This window comes from Thalassophryne amazonica, chromosome 13 (genome assembly GCF_902500255.1).
Source record: "Thalassophryne amazonica chromosome 13, fThaAma1.1, whole genome shotgun sequence".
Taxonomy (NCBI): Eukaryota; Metazoa; Chordata; class Actinopteri; order Batrachoidiformes; family Batrachoididae; genus Thalassophryne; species Thalassophryne amazonica.
Window position 1 is genome coordinate 75557708 of NC_047115.1, and position 27361 is coordinate 75585068.

At 41.3% G+C, this 27361-nt stretch overlaps 1 protein-coding gene across 1 annotated transcript in view; it reads left to right on the forward strand.

The window, feature by feature from the left end:
* cpeb3 (cytoplasmic polyadenylation element binding protein 3) overlaps positions 1 to 27361 on the forward strand; it is a 212958-nt gene that overhangs the window by 161624 nt on the left and 23973 nt on the right.

Here is a 27361-nt window from a genome sequence, read left to right on the forward strand (position 1 = left end):
CATCCAAAGTTGTCTTCAATGAGGATGTAAAACTATTGACGAGATACTCTATCTCCCTTACAGAGTTTAGGTAGCTACTCTGCACTGTGTTGTTATATGGCATTAGAGAACATAAAGAAGGAATCATATCCTTAAACCTAGTTACAGTGCTTTCTGAAAGACTTCTAGTGTAATGAAACTTATTCCCTACTGCTGGGTAGTCCATCAGAGTAAATGTAAATGTTATTAAGAAATGATCAGACAGAAGGGAGTTTTCAGGGAATACTGTTAAGTGTTCTATTTCCATACCATAAGTCAGAACAAGATCTAAGATATGATTAAAGTGGTGGGTGGACTCATTTACTTTTTGAGCAAAGCCAATAGAGTCTAATAATAGATTAAATGCAGTGTTGAGGCTGTCATTCTCAGCATCTGTGTGGATGTTAAAATCGCCCACTATAATTATCTTATCTGAGCTAAGCACTAAGTCAGACAAAAGGTCTGAAAATTCACAGAGAAACTCACAGTAACGACCAGGTGGACGATAGATAATAACAAATAAAACTGGTTTTTGGGACTTCCAATTTGGATGGACAAGACTAAGAGACAAGCTTTCAAATGAATTAAAGCTCTGTCTGGGTTTTTGATTAATTAATAAGCTGGAATGGAAGATTGCTGCTAATCCTCCGCCCCGACCCGTGCTACGAGCATTCTGACAGTTAGTGTGACTCGGGGGTGTTGACTCATTTAAACTAACATATTCATCCTGCTGTAACCAGGTTTCTGTTAGGCAGAATAAATCAATATGTTGATCAATTATTATATCATTTACCAACAGGGACTTAGAAGAGAGAGACCTAATGTTTAATAGACCACATTTAACTGTTTTAGTCTGTGGTGCAGTTGAAGGTGCTATATTATTTTTTCTTTTTGAATTTTTATGCTTAAATAGATTTTTGCTGGTTATTGGTAGTCTGGGAGCAGGCACCGTCTCTACGGGGATGGGGTAATGAGGGGATGGCAGGGGGAGAGAAGCTGCAGAGAGGTGTGTAAGACTACAACTCTGCTTCCTGGTCCCAACCCTGGATAGTCACGGTTTGGAGGATTTAAGAAAATTGGCCAGATTTCTAGAAATGAGAGCTGCTCCATCCAAAGTGGGATGGATGCCGTCTCTCCTAACAAGATCAGGTTTTCCCCAGAAGCTTTGCCAATTATCTATGAAGCCCACCTCATTTTTTGGACACCACTCAGACAGCCAGCAATTCAAGGAGAACATGCGGCTAAACATGTCACTCCCGGTCCGATTGGGGAGGGGCCCAGAGAAAACTACAGAGTCCGACATTGTTTTTGCAAAGTTACACACCGATTTAATGTTAATTTTAGTGACCTCCGATTGGCGTAACCGGGTGTCATTACTGCCGACGTGAATTACAATCTTACCAAATTTACGCTTAGCCTTAGCCAGCAGTTTCAAATTTCCTTCAATGTCGCCTGCTCTGGCCCCCGGAAGACAATTGACTATGGTTGCTGGTGTCGCTAACTTCACATTTCTCAAAACAGAGTCGCCAATAACTAGAGTTTGATCCTCGGCGGGTGTGTCGTCGAGTGGGGAAAAACGGTTAGAGATGTGAACGGGTTGGCGGTGTACACGGGGCTTCTGTTTAGGGCTACGCTTCCTCCTCACAGTCACCCAGTCGGCCTGCTTTCCCGGCTGCTCAGGATCTGCCAGGGGGGAACTAACGGCGGCTAAGCTACCTTGGTCCGCACCGACTACAGGGGTCTGGCTAACTGTAGAATTTTCCACGGTGCGGAGCCGAGTCTCCAATTCGCCCAGCCTGGCCTCCAAAGCTACGAATAAGCTACACTTATTACAAGTACCGTTACTGCTAAAGGAGGCCGAGGAATAACTAAACATTTCACACCCAGAGCAGAAAAGTGCGGGAGAGACAGGAGAAGCTGCCATGCTAAATCGGCTAAGAGCTAGTAGCTACGCTAAGCTAGCGGATTCCTAAAAACACGCAAAGAGAATAATGTGTAAATAATTTAGAGGTGATTCAGCAGAAGGAGTGCTTTAGTTAAGGCACATAAAGATTACACTGGGAAACAAATCGTAATCTAGATAACTAGATCAATCTAACTGCGCAGATTAAACAGCTAACAGATACAGAAAAACACAGCTGTGCTCCGTGAACAGGAAGTGATACAATACCGCAGTGAGAGCCAACCACCAGTAGAGGCAAGCAAGTCACCAAATTTTCAAATATAAGAAAAAAGTTGATTGATTGATTGATTGATTGCATCAGCCAAGCTTGAACCATCGTGCGAATGCATGAATTTTTTCATGTCTGTCGGTTGCGTCATTCACCAGACGGCTTCTGGTTGCTTTTTAGTCATGTGACTATCCGAGAAATTGTGCATGATCTGGACATGCCCCAACATGTCCTGTGAGGCTTAATCACAGCGTTGCTTTGTGCCATGTGGCTCCGCCGCGACGCGTGGAATTCCTCTGCTCCTCTTTCCATGACAAAAACTCCTGTAACAGTGGAATGTGCTGTTCATTTCTAAACTGGATGCTGTGTTTTATCCGGGACGTCCTCTGACTAGCACAGAAATTGCGGAAGACGTGGACATCAGCACTTTTTCGGCACATTGAGACAGACATGCAGAGGAATTCCGCACGTCGCGGCAGAGCCGCATGGCGCAAAGCAACGCTGTGATGAAGCCTTACAGGACATATTGGGGCATGTCCAGATCATGCACAATTTCTCGGATAGTCACACGACTAAAAAGCCACCGACAGCCGTCTGAAATCCATCTCAAAGCCGTCCTGTGAGACCAACACGGAGGTGGTTTTGTGCCGCTCTCAGACGCTGTGGGCGGTCTTTAAACCGGCTGGAGCACTCCTTAATCTGTGTAATCCACATGAAATAGTCCCTGAAAGCCATCTGAATTTTCCGAATGGTGTCCACCTGGAGGTCTCTCACAGTTTCTGGAAAAATTTGATGGAGCAAAGCTCCAAATCGTTCAGACATTTATTTGCAATAAAAATCCGACGAGAGGGGTGGACCACTGCTCACACAAAGCCTGCTCACAGGCGAATGACGCAACCGACAGGCGTGAAAAAACTCACGCATGCACACGAAGGTTCAAGCTTGGCTGATGCAATCACACGTGATTCAAATCCATATGGTTTTTGCAAAAAATAAAAAGGTCCGATACTTTTCTAACAGACCACATAATTATTTTTCTGTCCTCGACATATTTTCCTTTACATGTGTGTTTATTTCCGCAGTAGTCTGCTCTGCTCTGTGTTACTCTGATGATCCCGTCAGAGCTCAGAAGCTAAGCCGATGGGGGGCTCTGGTGTGTGTGTGTGTGTGTGTGTGTGTGTGTGTGTGTGTGTGTGTGTGTGTGTGTGTGTGTGTGTGTGTGTGTGTGTGTGTGTGTGTGTGTGTTTCTCCAGGTAACACGGGACTTGCATCAGGAAGGGAATCTGGCATAAAACTTGTGCCAAATCCCAGTGCAGATTTGTGCTGTGTCCGCTATGGTGACACTAAACAACATGGGTGCAGCCGCAAGGTGAACAACACTCGAGTTTGTTTCTATAAGTGCTGCTTCAGTTCTTGTCTACATGTGCCCTGTGCAGGGGCGTAGCTCCAAATTCTGGGCCCTAGGTACTAGCCATATTGAAGACCCCCCCCCCCCCCCCCCCCCACTGTTATGTTCTTTTTTTTATTAACGCAAAAACACCAAATTTCTAATGCGTAGTCTAAATCATGTATACCTTAGATCACACCTGGGAGCCAGAACCCTTTTTAAAGTTGGGGGAGCAATATTGAGTTGTAGGGTCTGGGGGACCAAATGGTGCAATTTGGTGCATTCCCGTCTGTTAAAATGCACAGGAATGCACCAAATTGCACCATTTTTCTTGGAAATTGTGGTTTGGTCCCCCAGGCCCCGCCAACTCAATATAGCTAGCTTTCAAGCTCACCTCTCTTTTCATAGAATTTGGTTAGCAGCTGCTTTCCCTCATTTAGTTTTCGTTCCCTGTCCTTTTTTCTCTTCTTTTTTGAAAAACGGACTTTGATTTTTTAGGAAAGACATATTTTATTTCAGCCTAAACACTAGGGCTGCAACTAATGATTATTTTACTAATCAGTTCATCGGTCGATTATTTTTTCGATTAATCGTTTTGGGTTATTTTTTTAACTTACATGTGAGTTTTACCATTATTTCTTTGAGTTATTATTAAAAGGACTTTATCAACGTTTGTAGCAAAGTTATGTTATATTCTCGTCAAAAACATACCTAGAGTAGTGTTTTGTTTTATTTTGCACATACATACATCACCGACACACCACAAAGAGATTTCTATCAGGTTTAGATGCCTACAGCAACTATCTCAACCACTGACAAAATATTACAGCAAGAGTCCACAAAAGTATTTTAAAGGCCTGACGAAAGTGTAATATGTTATATTTAATAAGATATTTTCATGAAAAAAGACACAAATGTGCAGTTTCCTGCATTTTATTTTTTTCTTGTGTAAAAACACAGCTTAGATGTGGTTTGACCGAAACAAATTGTCATTAAACTTAAATAAAACAGGGATGAAGTGGAGGTTTAAGAGTCACTAGGTGTTAACAGTTATTTCTATATTTATTTATGTTCATTGTTAGTTGGTTTAATCCTTTCTGTTTTGTTTTATCAGATTCTTTTTGTCTGTTTCTCTAAAACTGTATTGTGGCATTATTAGTTATTATTACTATTATTGTTTCTACTATTATTATTGATATATAAATAAACATAAATGAATAAAATATTACAATTTGTAGTACATTTGACTCTTTTATGACAACAAACGCTGAGACATGAATTATTATACAGAAAACAAATGTGCTGACAGCTGCAACAGCTTAATACTAACTTCAACATAACGCCATAGACATGCTAACGCGTTAGCATCGATCCTGTTTTTAAGTTATAAAATACAATAAGACCATAACAGGTCAGATTAACATAAAAAGGTAAATATTACTCACAGACATATGCTCTTTGGGGTTTTAGTGGGGGAAAATTAAGATTAAGCAAAATAAAACACTGAATCAACAAAGCACCATATCGAATCACTGCTTCGATCTGCGAATCACTGCTTCGATTGGTTCAAGGTTCAAAGCAAAGCCGCGCTGCAGAAATGGTTGATTAAAATAGAAGAAACGAAACATTTGCGGTAAAACAAAGTTATTTAACAACTAATTGATGACTAAATTAGTTGACAACTATTTTAATAAGCGATTAAATCGATTTCGAAATTGCAACATTTATACATTCATTCTAATTATATTCTTTTACAACATGAATTGTATGGACATTAATACTGTCCATCCAGCCAGCCAGCCATCCATCCATCCATCCATCCATTTTCTTCCGCTTTATCCGGACTCGGGTCGTGGGGGCAGCAGCTCAAGCAAAGCCGCCCAGACCTCCCGATCCACACACACCTCCTCCGGGGGAACCCCAAGGCGTTCCCAAGCCAGCCGAGAGATGTAGTCCCTCCATTGTGTCCTGGGTCTTCCCTGGGGCCTCCTCCCAATGGGATGTGCCCAGAACACCTCTCCAGCGAGGCGTCCAGGGGGCATCCGGAAAAGATGCCCGAGTCACCTCAACTGACTCCTTTCGACGTGGAGGAGCAGCGGCTCGACTCCGAGCTCCTCCCGAGTGACCGAGCTCCTCACCCTATTTCTAAGGGAGCGCCCAGCCACCCTGGGGAGGAAACTCATCTCGGCCGCTTGTACTTGCGATCTCGTTCTTTCGGTCATGAGCCAAATCTCATGACCATAGGTGAGGATCAGAACGTAGAGCGATCGGTAAATCGAGAGCTTTGCCCCCCTACTCAGCTCTCTCTTCACCATGACGGTCCGATACAGCGACCGCATCACTGCAGATGCTGCACCGATCCATCTATCGATCTCACACTCCATCCGTCCCTCACTCGTGAACAAGACCCCGAGATACTTAAACTCCTCCACTTGACGCAAGGACACTCCACCGACCTGAAGAGGGCAAAGCACCTTTTTCCGGTCGAGAACCATGGCCTCAGATTTGGAGGTGCTGATCTTCATCCCGGATGCTTCACACTCGGCTGCAAACTGCCCCAGTGCACGCTGAAGGTCCTGATTTGACGAAGCCAACAGAACCACATCGTCCGCAAACAGCAGAGACGAGATTCTGTGGTTCCCAAACCAGACCCCCTCTACACCCTGGCTGCGCCTAGAAATTCTGTCCATAAAAATAGTGAACAGAACCGGTGACAAAGGGCCCTCTCCCCCTCTAGCTGCCACCTTATCGTGGTGGGGGAGTTTGCGTACCCGGATGATCCTAGGAGCTATGTTGTCGGGGCTTTGTGCTCCCCGTAGGGTCGCCCAAGGCAAACAGGTCCTAGGTGACGGGTCATACTAAGGGCAGTTCAGAACCTCCATGACCAGTAAAAAATCAAGGACCGAGACGTCGCCCGGTATGGCGGAGCCGGGGCCCCACCCTGGAGCCAGGCCTGGGGTTGGGGCTCGCGCGCGAGCGCCTGGTGGTCGGGCCTTAGCCCATGGGGACCGGCCAGGCTCAGCCCGAAAGAGTGACGTGGGCCCACCCTCCTGTGGGTTCACCACCTGCAGAGGGGGCCATGGGGGTCAGGTGCAGAGAGGATTGGGTGGCAGTCGAGGGCGGGTGGCCCGGCGGCCCGGTCCATTAATAACGTGCAACACAAAAATGTATTTAATGCCAGTTTTTTGTGGCCCCCCATGCTCTGGGCCCTGGGTACATAGTACCCTTATCCCCCCCCAGTCCAACGCCCCTGCCCTGTGTGTGGCGCTCATGCAGCAATGAGACAGCCAGTTGAAGCAAAATGGCTGTATTATTCCATCCAGCGAGTTTGGAAGACTATATGGAATGGATTAACTTACCCTTTTCTTCCAAAATATGAACCTACACAAAACCATACCAATCAACATTTGTATTGAATCACTGTCCTCGTGAGAGATCAGACTGCTGCATGTGGGTTTAGACAGACAATGTCACCAAATAATTACAAAAATGAATGTTTTATGTGAATTGCCGACAGATTTCATGGATGGAATAGTTGCCTAATTGCATAATGCTGTAATTTGCCCAAAATCAAACAAACTTAACATTGAGAAAATATTGAAGGTGGTCTGGGGCGACATGTCACATGACACATAAAAAACCCACTTAAAGTGCTGCACAGAAAATATAATCCTGTTCAAAAAGTTCCAATGAAAAAAAAAAAGTTTACATTTAGACTGTCGCACGATAATGGAAAAAAACCCACCACGTGTGGCGGCCCTCAGCTGTCTTCCTGCTCTGTGATCCTTTACATTAAAGCCACTGTAAGGTTTGAACACTGGATCAAATACGATGTCCATCCAATATTAATGTGTTTTTAACCTTTAAGTTTTATTTATGACGTGTGTAACATCAAATGATATGAAATATAACATAAAATAATGAAATATGACATTTTGCATCATATTTAACTTTAGTTTGCAGTAGATTAAAAAAATGGCACATCTTTAATTAATTTTATTCAATTTAGTATAAGCCCAGTTATGTAAATGGTAAATAGACTGCATTTATATAGCGCTTTTCCTTCTGCATCAGATGCTCAAAGCACTTTACAATTATGCTTCACATTCACCCCGATGTGAGGGTGCTGCCATACGTGGCACTCACTACACACCGGGAGCAATAGGGGATTAAAGGCCTTGCCCAAGGGCCCTTTTGTCAGGCAGGGATTTGAACCCATGATCTTCTAGACTCAAGCCCAACACCTTAACCACTAGACCATTACCTCCCCTATGTATGAGAGGGAGCCATCATATAGAGAAAATGGCCCATTAGTTCAGGCACTAAGCGGCCATTTTTTTCACATTTCACTTCTAATGTTAAACATTCTTGAATATTGTGTTCTGTCCGCTCCATGTTTGATGTCAGCAAATGTAACAGTACTGTTGTCTCTGCTGCTGCAGGCAACAACATTAAATAACATATCAGATAACTCATGTTGCAAAGGTGCTTTACAATAAAAACATACAGCAAGGCCAGAGTGACAATAAAGACTTTTACTGTGAAAGTCGCAGCTTCGTTGTTACGTCACTGATTCTAATTTGACAACACAACTTACATGAGCTAATATCAGATCATTTTCAACGTTAAGTAGTTAAGTTGAATTAAGTGTTACATGAACTGTACACCGGGGCAGATCCATGGGGAAACTGGGGCTTTGCTCTGGTGAAGACTGAAGTATTGTTGGATTACTGAATACTTTGGACTAAAATTCAAACTTTTAAATGTTCTGAATGCTTTGTGTATATCTATCCATCCATTTTCTATACCCACTTACTCCAATTAAGGGTCAGGGGAGGGCTGGAATCTATCCCAGCAGTCATAGGGTGTGAGGCGGGGTACATCCTGGACAGAACGCCAGTCTGTCGAAGGATCACATGTACAACCCCTGGCAATAATTATGGAATCACCGGCCTCGGAGGATGTTCATTCAGTTGTTTAATTTTGTAGAAAAAAAGCAGATCACAGACATGACACAAAACTAAAGTCATTTCAAATGGCAACTTTCTGGCTTTAAGAAACACTATAAGAAATCAGGAAAAATAATTGTGGCAGTCAGTAACGGTTACTTTTTTAGACCAAGCAGAGGGAAAAAAATATGGACTCACTCAATTCTGAGGAATAAATTGTGGAATCACCCTGTAAATTTTCATCTCCAACACTAACACCTGAATCAAATCAGATCTGCTCGTTAGTCTGCATCTAAAATGGAGTGATCACACCTTGGAGAGCTGTTGCAACAAGTGGACTGACATGAATCATGGTCCAACATGAGAGATGTCAATTGAAACAAAGGAGAGGATTATCAAATTCTTAAAAGAGGGTAAATCATCACGCAATGTTGCAAAAGATGTTGGTTGTTCACAGTCAGCTGTGTCTAAACTCTGGACCAAATACAAACAACATGGGAAGGTTGTTAAAGGCAAACATACTGGTAGACCAAGGAAGACATCAAAGCGTCAAGACAGAAAACTTAAAGCAATATGTCTCAAAAATCGAAAATGCACAACAAAACAAATGAGAAACGAATGGGAGGAAACTGGAGTCAACGTCTGTGACCGAACTGTAAGAAACCGCCTAAAGGAAATGGGATTTACATACAGAAAAGCTAAATGAAAGCCATCATTAACACCTAAACAGAAAAAAACAAGGTTACAATGGGCTAAGGAAAAGCAATCGTGGACTGTGGATGACTGGATAATCTGCATTGGGCAAGGTGATCATGCTGGAACTTTTGTTTGGTTCCGTTCCAATGAGATTTATAAAGATGACTGCCTGAAGAGAACATGTAAATTTCCACAGTCATTGATGATATGGGGCTGCATGTCAGGTAAAGGCACTGGGGAGATGGCTGTCATTACATCATCAATAAATGCACAAGTTTACGTTGATATTTTGGACACTTTTCTTATTCCATCAATTGAAAGGATGTTTGGGGATGATGAAATCATTTTTCAAGATGATAATGCATCTTGCCATAGAGCAAAAACTGTGAAAACATTCCTTGCAAAAAGACACATAGGGTCAATGTCATGGCTTGTAAATAGTCCGGATCTTAATCCAATTGAAAATCTTTGGTGGAAGTTGAAGAAAATGGTCCATGACAAGGCTCCAACCTGCAAAGCTGATCTGGCAACAGCAATCAGAGAAAGTTGGAGCCAGATTGATGAAGAGTACTGTTTGTCACTCATTAAGTCCATGCCTCAGAGACTGCAAGCTGTTATAAAAGCCAGAGGTGGTGCAACAAAATACTAGTGATGTGTTGGAGCGTTCTTTTGTTTTTCATGATTCCATAATTTTTTCCTCAGAATTGAGTGATTCCATATTTTTTTCCCTCTGCTTGGTCTAAAAAAGTAACCGTTACTGACTGCCACAATTTTTTTCCTGATTTCTTATAGTGTTTCTTAAAGCCAGAAAGTTGCCATTTGAAATGACTTTAGTTTTGTGTCATGTCTGTGATCTTCTTTTTTTTCTACAAAATTAAACAACTGAATGAACATCCTCCGAGGCCGGTGATTCCATTATTTTTGCCAGGGGTTGTAGACAAACAAACACATTCACACCGCACACATACCTACGGACAATTTAAAGTTTCCAAATCACCTAACCTGCATGTCTTTGGATATGAGAGGAAGCCATGCAAACACGGGGAGAACATTCAAACTCCACACAGAAAGGCCACAGGTGGGAATTGATCCTATGACCTTCCTGCGCTGTGTATCTATTTCCCTTCAATTAAAGAATTCATTTTTCTTTTTTTTATAGTCCTTTTTAATTTTATATCATTTATAATCAAAATTAATTCCTCAGAAACATTATGATGTACTCTATTAGAACAATTTGATACACTATATCAATAAAATCCATAACAGACCAAAACCATTAAAAGGGCATATTATCAACTCTACATGTTGATCACATATCTTTGATTTGTAATAAGTGCATTTTGATTGTTTCTCTCGTCCACATCAGACATGGTGTTATGTGTCGGACGCGGGCGGAGAACCGACCAGCGTTTGAAGGACCCAGTATAAAATAAGCAGAGCACGGTACAAAGGATAACAGAATTTAATAACATAACACTGAGTGCTGAATAATAACAAATGAGTGCGCGGTCTGGCGAGGTGGAATAACGGTGCGCTCCCAGCAGCACAATGGTCCGGAACCAGAACAGTTCGGACCCAAGGACCCCGCCGACACCCCCCAGGTGGCCGCGACCAACCGAGTCTGTGAAAGAAGAAACCATCATGTGAGTCCACCACTCCACACACAGAGAGACCACTCAAAGGTGTACATCAACAGCAAACACTTCCTGGCTTAATTACCAATCAGCTTCCCACCCTGCAGGCATGGAACACCCAGTTCAATTCTCCACTGCAGTGGAAGCTGATTAAACGACTAACATAACAGCTCAATATAATAAGGTGTGAGGGACACCACATTTACTGACTGTACTCATGTTAGTCACAAAACCTAAAGTACCTCAGGAAGTGTGCTGACGAGCGTGAGACCTCACCCCCTCCTCTTTCACAGACCATGGCATCAAACCTGGTACGGTCTCTGCATCCATGATGATGAGATGGCTCTCTAGACGACGATCTCACCCATCTGGTCACAAGGTCAAGTCTCTGGCAAATACACACTGTGTACTCCAGACTTAAATGCAACCATGCCCCAATCCATAAAGATGCACCACAGCTTTGAGTCCTGACGAGCTGCACATGACAAGCTTCAGGTGATCAGGGTGAGGTCCTGATAACTCAGCCACACAGCCACTCAGTCCTGAATGCATGCCACCTGGAAGGAAAAACAGAAGACAGAAAACAGAAGACAAACAAAAGCCAGCCAGGCACACCAGGCACCCCAGCCACAACAGCACCCCACCCTCACGGGAAGCCTCCCAGCGACCACACAAACCTGGCCCAGGAAAAACACCCCCCTCCAGGGACCATGGCTGGAAACAGTATCTGCATTCATCTTCCAACTGAATCTTCATATAACAGAACTGTTGACGTCTTCACCTCTGACTGCATCTTTGCCTTTGTTTCTGTCATTCAATTTGCACAGGTGTGGCCAGGAGTTCTTGAACCTGTGCGGTCAGCCTTTGTCCGACCATGTTTAAAGTCTGTTTAGTCATAAAACAAAAAAGACAAACACAAACAACCAAACCACCCCCCCCCTCCCCAGAGGACCGTCCCATCAAACCCCAGGAAGAGGAGAAAAGAAAAACACAACCCAAACTTAAGCTTGCAAACAAAAAACACTAACAACCCCCCCCCCCCCCCCCCGGACGACATGTAGGGACCAACACCCCCCAGAGGACATCCCGCCAGCTCCAGGAGTAATAACCACAGCCGAGGTCCCTCTGGGATCCAAAGTCACCCACGGGGACTCCCAGCGCCTCCCAGAGGACCCTTCCATCAAACCCCAGGAGACGCCCCCCCTCATAACTAATGGACCCTGCCCCAGCCGTCTATGGCTAGATGGACCCACAGCCCTTTCCCCCACAGAGGACACCACAGTCGCACCCTGAGGGCGGAAACTGGGGGGAAAACAAAAAAAAAAACATACAAACAAAACAACCCCAACCCCACCCCCCTCGGCGCAGTGGAAACTGGAAGTACGTCCAGTGTCACCAACCACGATTATACCCCAGAAGTCAACCGGGAGGAGTGGAACAGCGGTAATGGCAGACGGCACAAAACGGCGCCACCCCTCCGACTTCCAAACCAGCCACCAGCTGCGGGTATATTCCACTTCCCCAAACCTCAGCTACGCCGATGGCATACGGCTCAAAGGCGCGCTGAAGCCGGAGGTGGAACAGGGAATCAACAAAAAAAAAAAACACCCCGAACCCCCCCCCCCCCTCCCAGGTGCCGAGGTTACCTGGGAAACGCCCAGCATAACCAAACTGCACCACTCCAGCAACGCCGACAACCTACGGCTCACACGGCTGGAGCCAGAGGAGAAGAGAGGGCACAACAAAAACAAAAAAAAAAACAAAGAAAAAAGAAAAAACAACCCAATCACCCTCCAGAGGACCGTCCCATCAAACCCTGGGAGGTGAAACCAAAAGAAATAAAAAGAAAGACTAACAGACTAACATAAAGTTACCTGGGTCCTGTCTATGCTCCAGACAGCCTGCAAGGTCACGACCCCAGAACACTAACAGTGTAAAACATCCCACACAAAAACCAACTCAAAAAACACCCACAAAAAATGAACCAACACAAAACTAAGTGACTTATACCGTCAAGCTCAAACAAATGGAACACACCTGTTCCACCTTAAGAGCTATGACGGTAATGTGACTCAGTCACCAACAGGGGGAGCCAAAGTGCTAAAAATAAAAAACACCCCATTGGTAACCGAGAAAACAACTCACGCTGCTTTCCCAGTGCGCAGCTACGTGTAACACACAACCAAAATGTGCTTCAACTAAATTACGCCAGAGCTGACACAACAGACGCAGTAGCTTCTTCACCCGAGGAGACGGGCCTACAACTGTAACAACAGGAAGCACAGCGACCCGTGCCACAGAACTCCGCCGTGCGCGTTCACCCATTAAAAGACACACTCATGCAGCTCCTGTTTTACCTCTTATCTGGTCGAAGTGTGACGCGAAGCTGTCGCTATTCACACTCCACAACAACCCACGGATAAGGTAACACCACAGGAACACGGCTGCAAGAGAGCTCAAATCACTATTCAATAATGGGTTCTCAGACACACACCATCCGGGCGGAGAGCACCCGCAACTGATCCGGATAACTTCTGACATCTGCTGCCGCCTTCCCGGCGCAGTACCACCTCTGCTACCGCTGGGTCCGTGATGTATTGGCCAGAGACTACTGTTATGTGTCGGACGCGGGCGGAGAACCGACCAGCGTTTGAAGGACCCAGTATAAAATAAGCAGAGCACGGTACAAAGGATAACAGAATTTAATAACATAACAGTGAGTGCTGAATAATAACAAATGAGTGCGCGGTCTGGCGAGGTGGAATAACGGTGTGCTCCCAGCAGCACAAACGGTCCGGAGCCAGAACAGTTCGGACCCAAGGACCCCGCCGACACCCCCCAGGTGGCCGCGACCAACCGAGTCTGTGAAAGAAGAAACCATCATGTGAGTCCACCACTCCACACACAGAGAGACCACTCAAAGGTGTACATCAACAGCAAACACTTCCTGGCTTAATTACCAATCAGCTTCCCACCCTGCAGGCATGGAACACCCAGTTCAATTCTCCACTGCAGTGGAAGCTGATTAAACAACTAACATAACAGCTCAATATAATAAGGTGTGAGGGACACCACATTTACTGACTGTACTCATGTTAGTCACAAAACCTACAGTACCTCAGGAAGTGTGCTGACGAGCGTGAGACCTCACCCCCTCCTCTTTCACAGACCATGGCATCAAACCTGGTACGGTCTCTGCATCCATGATGATGAGATGGCTCTCTAGACGACGATCTCACCCGTCTGGTCACAAGGTCGAGTCTCTGGCAAATACACACTGTGTACTCCAGACTTAAATGCAACCATGCCCCAATCCATAAAGATGCACCACAGCTTTGAGTCCTGACGAGCTGCACATGACAAGCTTCAGGTGATCAGGGTGAGGTCCTGATAACTCAGCCACACAGCCACTCAGTCCTGAACGCATGCCACCTGGAAGGAAAAACAGAAGACAGAAAACAGAAGACAAACAAAAGCCAGCCAGGCATGCCAGGCACCCCAGCCACAACACATGGGGCCAAATACAAAAGTATTTGTATTTGAAAATGCTTAAATACATTTTTTAGAGTATTTGTATTTGTATTTTCTGATTTTAAATTCAAAGTATTTGTATTTGTATTTCAAATACATTGCAGATCCCAAGTATTTCCAAATACTTTTACAAATACTTTTCAAACTTTGGAATCTCTGTGACACCGTGTTGAGACACACCAGAAAACTATAAGCTCCGCGTTATTGTGATTGAGATACAATAATACAATATGCTGAGACGAGAAGATATGACATTTTATTATTGTTTTGTGATATGGTGGATACAAAAGGATGCAATATTGATGGAAACAGAATATATATTGTGATAGTTTGATTATTGCCTGTGATATTTTAATAGTGAATTTGTGATAAAACATTCAATCCTTTACTTATCAATAGTATTTGGTCATGTTATTTTCACAATAAATTGTCACCGGTTTATCAGTTTTTGTGTTGATTTGTTGTTTATAGTTCATAGAAAGTATTTGTATTTGAAATACTCAAAATATAAAGTATTTGTATTTGAAAAAGTACAAAGTATTTGTATTTGTATTTGGAATTCGAAAATCTAAAGTATTTGTATTTAAATACAATGCAAAGTATTTGACCCCATGTCTGGTCCACATGAAAAGAAAAAAAAAAAAATGTTTTTATGCATCAAATGTGAAAGGTAAGTGGTCAGTGGTTTTCTGATCACTTACATTTCACATGGGTTGGGCATGGTTTTGTTTTTTTTTATTATCATTATTATTGTTATTATTATTATTTGTGATACCGTTGCTAATATACTACTTTTAAAAACTTAAACGATGCTCAAACTGTACCTGAACAGCTACTTGACGATATATTAGACAATACCATTTTTTATTGCTCAGGCAAATCTAAATGTCAAATTGTTACCACCTTAATTATATGGGCAGAAAGAAAGACACAATATATTTACACAACAGCTTAACATTATAGCTAAAACCTAATCCAATTAAAATAATTTTACACTAAAATGTTTTTCATAAACAAAACTATGCCTGACCCATCATTCTGGTCTGTGTAGGTTTATTTATTCTTAGACAGACAGATGAAATAAACCACTTTAAAGGAGGGCAGATTGTCGTGGGAGCACTGGGGTTTGTTGGTTTACATGTCTCACGAGTTGGGTGAACAGAATTTTACTTACAGCCTCAAACAGGTTTGAACTGTCCTGTATACAAAGCTACATTCTCTGATTTTGAGCTCTGATCTCAGGAAAAGTATTTGCTTGTTGTTGCTTGTGTGGCCACAGAAGCTGGTGACTGAACCGATGACTAGAACCTGTTTCCATGTGGATTGGTTTACTTTCAGTTGACCTGATCTCTAGCTTTTATTTACTTGATTCCACAGTGACTGATTTTAATATTTAACAACAAAAAAATACATCAAATAAACTGTGTTTATTACATAATATTCAGTAACGAAGTATACCTTGTGATTTCTACATATTGTCTCATGCATGCTTACTTGCTGCTGTTGCTTCTGTCCAAACATGTTGTCATTGTTGGCAGCGATGATCTGGAAAAGTTAGACAGTTATATGTGTTGTAATGGGAGTAAAAATGGATTAGATGATGCTGACTGTTTGTACCAGGAGCTGTAAACAGTGGTTACCTATGCTAATATTCACGGCACAATGCCACAGCGTCGCTCTGACTCCAACATGCGACAGCAGATGTTAATTATAGAGCACATCCACTCATTACCAGCTGTTTCACACGGCCAACATGCACTTTGAGCTCCTATTTTTGGACAAACACTGAATGTGGACCACAAACATAAATTATCGGTAACTGTTACTGCATGTTGTGTTGTTAGTATGACAGAATTCATAGTTACAGCGTCAAAGCTGTGGCAAATTCACACGCACTTTGCAAAGCTCATATTTGTTGGGATATGATGCGAGGCTAAAAAAGAAATTAGTTAATGAATTAGTTAACAATTGAATTTGTTTTATTGTACAATTCATTATTGTCCAATAAAATAGGCATTAATAATTTTTTTGAAAATTAATTTGTTGTTGTTGTTTATAAACAAATAGACTATATTATGAATTAATTAATAATTATATGTTTTAAATGGGTAATAAAAAGAGGAATTATAAGAACTTACAAATCAAAGATTAAACTAAACATTTAAAAGTGAAAGTGAACAATGAATCATCACAGCCACAAATAAAATTGATGATGGCTGTGGTCGATTTATAGTTTGCAAATGATCCAGTTTTGACTATAGTTAATAGCTTATAATCTTAAGCAGTGGGCGCGAGCACTTGTGAGCCAACTGTGTTTGTCCTTTCTGAGCATCTATATTATAATAGCCAAGTGGCCTCTGTGTGCATGCGTGTGTGCGTGCATGTGCGTGGCGTTGATCATGCAGAAACTGGGTAGAGCTGACATTTGCCATTTGGTATGTTTATGTGTTTTGGTCAAGGATGAATGCTGCAAAAATGGAAAGTTGATAGGACTAATATTTTTGGAGAAAATGGTAATTTTAGCTAACCAGTAAACAATGGACGTTGTGCTGTAATACACCATGGGAGTTTAGGGTTTGGGGATTTTAAATGTTGTCACTGTGGTTCATGTTAGTTTAATAGTGTTGTTAGTGTTATTAATTTATATTTTTGTAGTTCAATTGGTTTAGTCAGTTTAGTTGTGTCCAGTGTTGCTACAGTTACTTTTAAAAAGTAATCCAATTACTGATTACTGATTACTCCTTGAAAAAGTAACTTAGTTACTTTACTGATTACTCAATTGGAAAAGTACCTAAGTTAGATTACTAGTTACTTTTTTAGTTACTTTTCCCAGCTGCCGACAACAAACCTCTGCCACCTCAACATGACAATGATACTTGTTTTGCCAAAACTCACTTTATAGTCACCCTTTCTTGACTTCAATGAAAATAAATACTTGTTTTATAAAAAGTAATATAAAGACCTCTTTCTTGGCCTCATATTTAACTGTTGACAGCACTAACAGTAAAACTTGCAATTTCTAACTTACATTGTTTATAAATGTAGCTATTAAATTCGTTCTAACATTTTGCTAACATTTAAATTCTCTCTAAACATTTTACTTGTTGAAATTATTAATATTTTAAGTAGTATTAGTAGTTGTAGTAAAAAAACGGCTTCAAAACTGGATCTTTAATCTAGGGGTGTTGTGGGGGGGCACATCCCTGCCCCACGCCTCCATTCCATCTGGATTCGCCCCTGCTTTGGCATTTGAGCACAAAGAATGGATAACATTTATTTATGCAGAAAACATGACCAGGTTTACAGGTAAGAACGTTTTATTGAGTTTTCACATCATGTGGTCCTCAGAAAGAGAGTTTAGGTGCATTTGAGTGGAAAATAGTGTTAGTTGTTGACGCGTCGCGGAGGATCAGCTGTTTTTAGCAGCAGATACGGAGCGGCTCGGAGAAAAAAAAGCATAAAAAATGTCTTTGTAAAGCTCAGTGCAGGTGTGCTGTTGTCACAGTGCTTTAAGAGGTGAAGACGAGTCGTAGCTGTTGCAGAAAACCGCGGATGAAAAGCTCACAGCTCGCTTAAAGTGGGCAGTTCAGTCGAACCCCGACCTCCTGCCCACGGACCAAGTTTAATGCTGCTATCAACCCACAATGTAAAAATAATAGTAACGCACAGTGACTTGGAGAAGTAACTTTAATCTGATTACTGATTTGGAAAGATTAACGCTTTAAATTACTCGTTACTAAAAAAGTGGTTAGAGTAGAGTAACGCGTTATTAAGTAACGCGTTACCGGCATCACTGGTTGTGTCATGCTGTCGTTACGAGTGAAAAGAGTATTGATTTTGATATCTTCCACCACTGTCTCTGTTTGTGCATGTGTACAAATTATAAGCACCTGCTTGCAACAGAATGCAAAAAAACCAAAAAGCTCTGCGTGCGTGCGACTGGGGACAGCTGACATTTTCCATTTGGTATGCTTATGTATTTTAGGTCAAGGATGAATGGATAGGACTAATATTTTTGGAGAAACTACTGATATTAGCTAACATTGCTAATTACATTTGTCTTATAAATAGAAGTAATAATAAAATATGGTAACACTGATAATAATAATAGTGTGTAAATGATAACAAGAACCTAAACAATTTATAAATACATTAAGACAAGAAATTAACATTAAAAATTACATAATTAACACAAAATAAAAATGTTGAGTTCCTCTTCTAAAATCTGTTGAGGTCTAATGTTCTCGCACGCCATTCCAACTCATTATAGAAACTTTGCTTAATTTATTACTACCCTTGAAAAATGTCAGCTACCTATTTTATAAGCCAATCTATAGCCCATGGATCCCCACAGTCTACACGCTAGTTTTATTACAAATACCTGACATACGGTGCATCCAGAAAGTATTCACAGTGCTTTACTTTTTCCACATTTTGTTATGTTACAACGTTATTCCAAAATGGAGTAAATTCATTTTGTTCGCCTCAACATTCTACTCACAACACCCCATAATGACATGATTTTTTAAAATTATAATTATTATTTTGCAAATTTATTAAAGATAAAAAAAACTAATAAATCACATGTATGTAATATGCTGTGCGGTTAGTTGTAGTAATCAACCACCTAAGACTTTTGCACTCCAGTATCTCGACTAAGTGAAATTTTTGTGTTATTTAATTTTTATGCTAGCACCCTTAGCAGTGTTAACAGTTACTGGTAGCTGGACGACATTAGGTCCACTGATGGTGAAACTAATCATAGCACTTAATTAAAGAGTGTCTGTCCATAACTATCACCAAGAACAACTGTTTAAAGCAGATAGCAGTAGGAATCTACAGACCTCTGGATATAGATCTCTCTCTCTCTCTCTCTCTCTCTCTCTCTCTCTCACATACTGCAACTCCAGTGCTCTGTACTTACATCCCTCACACACGTTCAACAAAAAGCCCATGTTTACTTGGAATAAATGTACATACAGTAAATCACCACAAGTCGTTATACAAATAATGAATGTTAATGAGTTCAATGGTACATATATTTAATTCGGTGAAAGCTGGACTACTCCATTCAACGAGGCGAATGGAACAGTGAATAGAACAGTCCAGCTTTCACTGAATTAAATATTTGTACCATTGTAAGAATGAAAAAACATTATTTGTTTTATATAATGCCTAAAATAGATCCTTGTCATTTGATATTTTATTAATTTATAAACAACGGAAAAAAACTGACATTTTGGTGTTCGTCACTGGTGCTTCACAGTCCAACACAAACTTTAAATTGGAGTCCAAAATTGTGATTATGCAGTCTGTGATGCTATGCACTGACTTCATGTACCCCCCCCCCCCCCAAAAAAAGAGACTTTGTGTAGTTCCTCAGTCCAGCGAAAAATCACGCTAGAAATTTGTCCAGCTTTTCATCCTAACAGCTCTTCATGCCTCCAGATGGCTTATGGCGTAGTGGATTTATTTTTTTGTGCTAGAAGAATTAGCAGCATCAATTAGCTCCTTCAAATTGTCATCTCCCAGCAAAACAAACTATATTTAGCTAAATGCCACCCCCGGTAGTGTGAGTATGCACGGTGGTCGGGGCGTGCAATAGCACATTTCATATAACACCAAAATTGCTCTGAAAAAGAACTATTGCACGGTCAATGAAACACAACTGTAAATGGTACTACTAATCCATGTTACGTGACATACAACCCACCAATCAAATGACAAGGATCCACGCAGCCGTGATATAAAATTGTCTATACCTCAGTGAGATTGCAGCAGGTTTGTGAATGTTCAAAAACAGTTGATAAACTGCAGACTATTTTCTCTCAGTGGCTGCTGCACCGTGGTCGTGCCTGTTGGTAGTTGAGACAAGAAACAGGAAAAAAAATGTGTACAAAAGCAATTGCAAAAGTACAATATCACGCTGTGATCACAAGCTGCGAAACAATCAGCAGGTACCATGTGCGACAGCGCTGCAGTCATATGGGTAAAACATAGGTAGGTAGTAAATTAATGGCTGTTTTTCATTCTCTAAATTTTTAACATGTTGTTGCTGAGGTAACCATTTCTTTTCCCTGTGAGTGAAATCGTTGGCCTCTGTTCCAGGAAAGATTCATTGAGTTTGGCAGTGCATGAGGTCACTGCTCAATTTGCAGAGCGCACGAGGCATGCTGCCTGCCGTAAACATCGTTGCTTTTGATGGAAAATGTTGCTGCTTTACATATTCCCTTCCTTCCTGGTCAGTGGCGGGAGCTGAGCAGCAAAGCCTTATAAATCTGAGGCACGAGCCACTGCAGGCCTACGCTCTGCTCCCGTAGTGTAAGCCTCCGCACTGCGCCACACCAACGGGAGGAAAAAGAATCAGAACCTCCGCATAATGCACACTAAATACCACAGCACTAAAGCTCTATGGCGCTTTAACAGAAGCCCGGGTCATTTCATCGAAAAGCATGAGCGTATTCATGCTCTGAACGTTTGGAGTACCTGTGATCTCGAATACATTAGATCTATCACATAACGGACGATAAGTGACTGTTTAAATCAAATTACTCAAGGCAAAGGTTTCAAAAGACACCTTTTTTTTACTCACCAGCCAGTGGGTTAGAGTTATTAAATGAATGGGTTATTTAATCATTTTATTCTAAAATAGATCTTTATGTCTATTTAAAATGCAGAAATTAATATGCAGAAGCCTTCAGAAAGGTCTGCTACTTTTGGCTATGTAGATGTTTTTGCAGAAATGATAAATTCCCTGTGCTCGTAACAACATAGTGCTGGGACAGCAGAAAAGGAGATGAGTGTTTGTCCATCCCAGCCAGCTCTAAAACAACAAATGTTATCATCCTGTAAAATTAAAGGGGATGAACTGATTAGTTTGTGGTGAACTTTGATCCACCAGATCAAACCCAAAAGCAACTATGTCTGCCATCTGCTGGACGGATTATAGAAAATTACCAACTGTGATGCTTATTACAACCCCAATTCCACTGAAGTTGGGACGTTGTGTAAAATATAAATAAAAACAGAATACAATGATTTGCAAATCCTCTTCAACCTATATTCAGTTGAATACACCACAAACACAAGATATTTAATGTTCAAACTGATAAACTTTATTTTTTTTTTGTGCAAATATTTGCTCATTTTGAAATGGATGCCTGCAACACGTTTCAAAAAAGCTGGGACAGTGGTATGTTTACCACTGTTACATCACCTTTCCTTCTAACAACACTCAATAAGTGTTTGGGAACTGAGGACAGTAATTGTGAGTGTCGTGATTGGGTATAAAAGGAGCATCCCCAAAAGGCACAGCCATTCACAAGCAAAGATGGGGCGAGGATCACCACTTTGTGAACAACTGCGTGAAAAAACAGTCCAACAGTTTAAGAACAATGTTTCTCAACGTTCAATTGCAAAGTCTAGTCTTCTTGTTTGTTTTTCTGGGGACATTACAGCACCACACACAGGCCTGGCATATGTACTACAATGTTAAACGAAGCTTCGAGGCACAGAATTTGCCTCGGACATTTTTTGTAATCGAATTACTCGACTAATCGTTTCAGCCCTACATCCAAGCAACGTCTTTTTCAGGGACGTCCCTGCTTATTTCAGCAAGACAATGCCAAGTCACATTCTGCACGTGTTACAACAGCGTGGCTTTGTAGTAAAAGAGTGCGAGTACTAGACTGGCCTGCCTGCAGTCCAGACCTGTCGCCCATTGAAAATGTGTGGTGCATTATGAAGCGCAACATACGACAACGGAGACCCTGGACTGTTGAACAACTGAAGTGGTACATCAAGCAAGAATGGGAAAGAATTCCATCTGCAAAGCGTCATCAATTAGTGTCCTCAGTTTCCAAATGCTTATTGTGTGTTGTTAGAAGGAAAGGTGATGTAACACAGTGGTAAACATACCACTGTCCCAGCTTTTTTGAAACGTGTTGCAGGCATCCATTTCAAAATGAGCAAATATTTGCACATAAACAATAAAGTTTATCAGTTTGAACATTAAATATCTTTGTGGTGTATTCAATTGAATATATGTTGAAGAAGATTTGCAAATCATTGTATTCTGTTTTATTTACATTTTACATGACGTCCCAACTTCATTGGAATTGGGGTTGTACATGGAACTTGTCTTCTGTTTGCTGAAACACTGAGAACATGACTTTACACCATTACCTCACACAATAAGGTTGCAACTGCAGTGAAAAACACAATGCTCAATATGTGTGCAAATACAGGACAAAATACTGTATACATCACAACAGGAAAGTAAAACCACAGTCGAAGAATGGATCGAGTGTTTGACTGGAGATGATATCAAAACTATATATAGTGAGGAAAATAACTATTTGAACACCCTGTGATTTTGCAGGTCTAGGTTTTAAAGTAGACCTGCATTGAAATAAATGCAGTCAGATCTTTGGACCAAAAAATGACTTATATTTACACATAAGATCCTTCTGAATGTAGTAAAGTAAATCTGCAAGCCCAGATCTGTCATTCAACGGAGAAATCTTCATTTGAAAATGACAAATTTACAGCTAACATTTAGCCCTCCGCAAATTGTCCCTCTTATCATGGACGCTGCCGAGACGTCACGGACAAGACCCTCTCCCAGCATGCATTGCGCGCGCCAACTGTAATTTGTGGATTTACGTCAGTTTGCATCTGCACCTTTTTCTTGTCTTATACGGAAGGATCTACTTTTAAAACTTCATATTGTCTTGCGGTACGCTTGGTGAGTACACATTTCTTTTATTTGTGCTTGAAAATTATTTTTGTGGACTTTTTCATACGCCCGTTTGATTGAGTGGTGTCGCATTGAAAATCTACTGTCTTTCACCTCCGGTGTACCGTCGCGGGCTATGGAGGCGAGACCCGCAAAGAATTCAAGTCATTAAAAATATATAAACCTCTCTCAGCGGCCACGGAGCTCTGCGGCTCCGATTACCAAGATGTGTGGCGCTGCGGATTTTGCAGCAAGAAGTCTGTCCTTGCGAGCAACAGGTGTCACCGCGCGCACTGCATTAAAACTGCGAGCGTAGTCTCTGGACTTGTGCCAAGTTGGCTGCAACTCCATTCAGTAGACAGAGAGGTGGTGCTGGCTGCACAGCAGACACGGGGGTGTGAGTGCCGCGGTGGAATTTAACGAGCACATGCACTCGGTAAGCGTATCGGGGGCAGTGAGAGTGAGGCGTCGGGGAATAATGTCGCCCGCTGTCGATGCCGCTGCTGATCTGATCCCCGGATCTGAGCAAGCAGAGCTGTATCTCACATTCATTGCAGCTTACTTTTGGATGTTGAAACCAGGATGTGTATAACAGTAACATTACTAAGAGATAAAATCAATTTCAATGCAGGATCGTACTGAAGGCGGGAGCGCGTCATCTTGTCACCGACGTCATGGAAATAATCCGGATGTACAAACTGTTTTCACAGAGGGCTAAATGTTAGCTGCAAATTTGTCATTTTTAAACGAATATTTCTCTGCTGAATTACAAATTTGGGCTTACAGATTTACTTTACTGCATTCACAAGGGTCTTATAAATACATATCAGCTATTTCTTTTCTGAAATCTGACCACATTTATTTCAATGCAGGTCTCCTTTAAGTATATTTCTTATTGTTACATGGGAAACAAGGTGCCAGTAGATTCAGTAGATTCTCACAAATCCAACAAGACCAAGCATTCATGATATGCACACTCTTAAGGCTATGAAATTGGGCTGTTAGTAAAAAAAAAAGTAGAAAAGGGGGTGTTCACAATAATAGTAGTGTGGCATTCAGTCAGTGAGTTCGTCAATTTTGTGGAACAAACAGGTGTGAATCAGGTGTCCCCTATTTAAGGAAGAAGCCCGCACCTGTTGAACATGCTTTTCTCTTTGAAAGCCTGAGGAAAATGGGACGTTCAAGACATTGTTCAGAAGAACAGCATAGTTTGATTAAAAAGTTGATTGAGAGGGGAAAACTTATACGCAGGTGCAAACAATTATAGGCTGTTCATCTACAATGATCTCCAATGCTTTAAAATGGACAAAAAATCCAGAGACACGTGGAAGAAAACGGAAAACAACCATCAAAGTGGATAGAAGAATAACCAGAATGGCAAAGGCTCACCCATTGATCAGCTCCAGGATGATCAAAGACAGTCTGGAGTTACCTGTAAGTGCTGTGACAGTTAGAAGACGCCTGTGTGAAGCTAATTTATTTGCAAGAATCCCTCGCAAAGTCCCTGTGTTAAATAAAAGACGTGCAGAAGAGGTTACAATTTGCCAAAGAACACATCAACTGGCCTAAAGAGAAATGGAGGAATATTTTGTGGACTGATGAGTAAAACTGTTCTTTTTGGGTCCAAGGGCCGCAGACAGTTTGTGAGACGACCCCCAAACTCTGAATTCAAGCCACAGTTCACAGTGAAGACAGTGAAGCATGGTTGTGCAAGCATCATGATATGGGCATGTTTCTCCTACTATGGTGTTGGGCCTATATATCGCATACCAGGTATCATGGATCAGTTTGGATATGTCAAAATACTTGAAGAGGTCATGTGGCCTTATGCTCAAGAGGACATGCCCTTGAAATGGGTGTTTCAACAAGACAGTGACCCCAAGCACACTACTAAACCAGCAAAATCGTGGTTCCAAACCAACAAAATTAATGCCTCGCAGATGTGAAGAAATCATGAAAAACGGTGGGTATACAACTAAATACTAGTAAAAAGAAGTTTGAACATAATAGTTTTGAGTTTGTAGCATCAACAGCAGATGCTACTATTATTGTGAACCCCCTTTTCTACTTTTTTTTTCCTAATAGCCCAATTTCATAGCCTTAAGAGTGTGCATATCATGAATGCTTGGTCTTGTTGGATTTGTGAGAATCTACTGAATCTACTGGTACCTTGTTTCCCATGTAACAATAAGAAATTTACTCAAAACCTGGATTAATCTTTTTAGTCACATAGCACTACTATTGTTCTGAACACTACTGTATAAATGTTATGAAAGGCATAAAAAATTCCATTTTGGTAGTATAATGTTCATTTACAATTGTCGTCATGTGGTTTCTCCATGTTGTTTTGATTGCAGCACCTCTCTGGCCGCAAGGGATTAGGAGATACATCAATTGGGTGAATGGATTTCATTGATCCTTCACACAGTTTTTGCACACCCTATGAAGATGTGCATGAATGGAAAATAATTCTTGTATGATGTCAAGCTGAAATATTGGACTTTTGTTTCGTTCGTCATATATGTCATTTACATCTTTAAAGTGACTTGTTATGATCTTCAGTACAGAGGTTGACCACTTTGATAATTCAGGTATTTCTTGACAAAAAAGGATATGGTTAATAATGGTCTGCAGATTTTTGATACATGATTGGCTACATTTGTGGTGCAAAAATCCCAAGGGCCTGTAGTGTTGTAGGTCAATTAAGTAGTGTTGCAGGTCATTTTATGCAGTTAGGAAAGTTTTAAACATGTTCAAAATGTTTGTGATGTGGGGACACATTGTGGTCCAAAACAGTAAATTGTCTGTAATTTGTGCAGATATTGGGTAATATTTAGCAAAGGTTAGGGTACATGAGCGATATGAGAATGGATGGAGTGCGGTGTGCAGCCGAGAACAACATTTTTGGGACAGCATATTATAAGAAAGTGGAGTGTCCCTGCCATTCTGTCTCGCTCTCATGTTGCACACTGGACTCTTACCAGACCACACACACCATGCGTCTTACTTTATTTTTACAGAATTTTTTTTTATTATTATTTCATCAGTGCCTCTTGAAATTAATAATTTCTGATTAGATTTGGATGGATTTTGTTGCTCAGTTATTTTGATGTAAATTAAAATTAATAGACAATGGTGTCTTTCTTTTTTGTTGTTGTTTGTAACAAGCAGTGGGCGATTTCATTGCAGCGGGGTGAAACTGACCGGACCGTACAGCAAAGCACAGTGGTCAGTGAATGTGTGTGTAGGGTGGTGCTTACCTCTTTAAATATCATCTGGAAATGTAATGTGCTTCCATAATCCTATTAAAGCATATCACCCTCTTCAGCAAAAGACAGTTTTCAGATGTTATCAGATACAGTTTAGCTTTGTTGAAAAGTTTTGTTATAAATGCAAACACTAGTGCATAAACTGTACAGTGTACTGTTGGGCACTTGCCCAGAAGCTGGGCTGTGTTTAAAATTGTTTGTAATCTGCACTAACCTGCGATATAATAATATGGCAGACAAATCTGAACTGCTATTGTAATAAATCGGGCCAGATTTCCTCATTTTTGGAATCGGGAAAGCAATCTGGGTTAAAAATCTGCAGTGAGAAGCATATCAGTTGTAGTAAATTTCAACTGAATTTCACAAGTTATCATGCAAACACAGTGCGTGAGCCGCTTTAGTGAAATTAAATTTTCAATGTACCAATTTAACTTAATGTTGTGAGACACGAAATGTAAAATAGATTTTAAGTATTTAAAGGAGACCTGCATTGAAAAAAAATGCAGTCAGATTTTTTGAAATCTGGAACCCTAGATCTGTCATTCAACAGAGAAATCTTCATTTGAAAATTACAAATTTACAGCTAACATTTAGCCCTCCGCAAATTGTCCCTCTCATCATGGACGCTGCCGAGACGTCACGGACAAGACCCTCTCCCAGCATGCATTGCGCCAATTGTAATTAGTGGATTTACGTCAGTTTGCATCGCTTACCTTTTTGTCTTATACGGAAGGATCGACGGTTTTTTAAAACTTCATATTGTCTTGCGGCACGTTTGGTGAGTATACATTTATTTTTATTTTTGCCTGAAAATTATTTTGGGGGACTTTTTCATACGCCCGTTTGATTGAGTGGTGTCGCAATGAAAATCTACTGTCTTTCGCCTCCGGTACCATCGCGGGATTTGGAGACGAGACCCGCAAAGAATCCCAGTCATTAAAAATATATAAACCTCTCTCAGCGTCCATT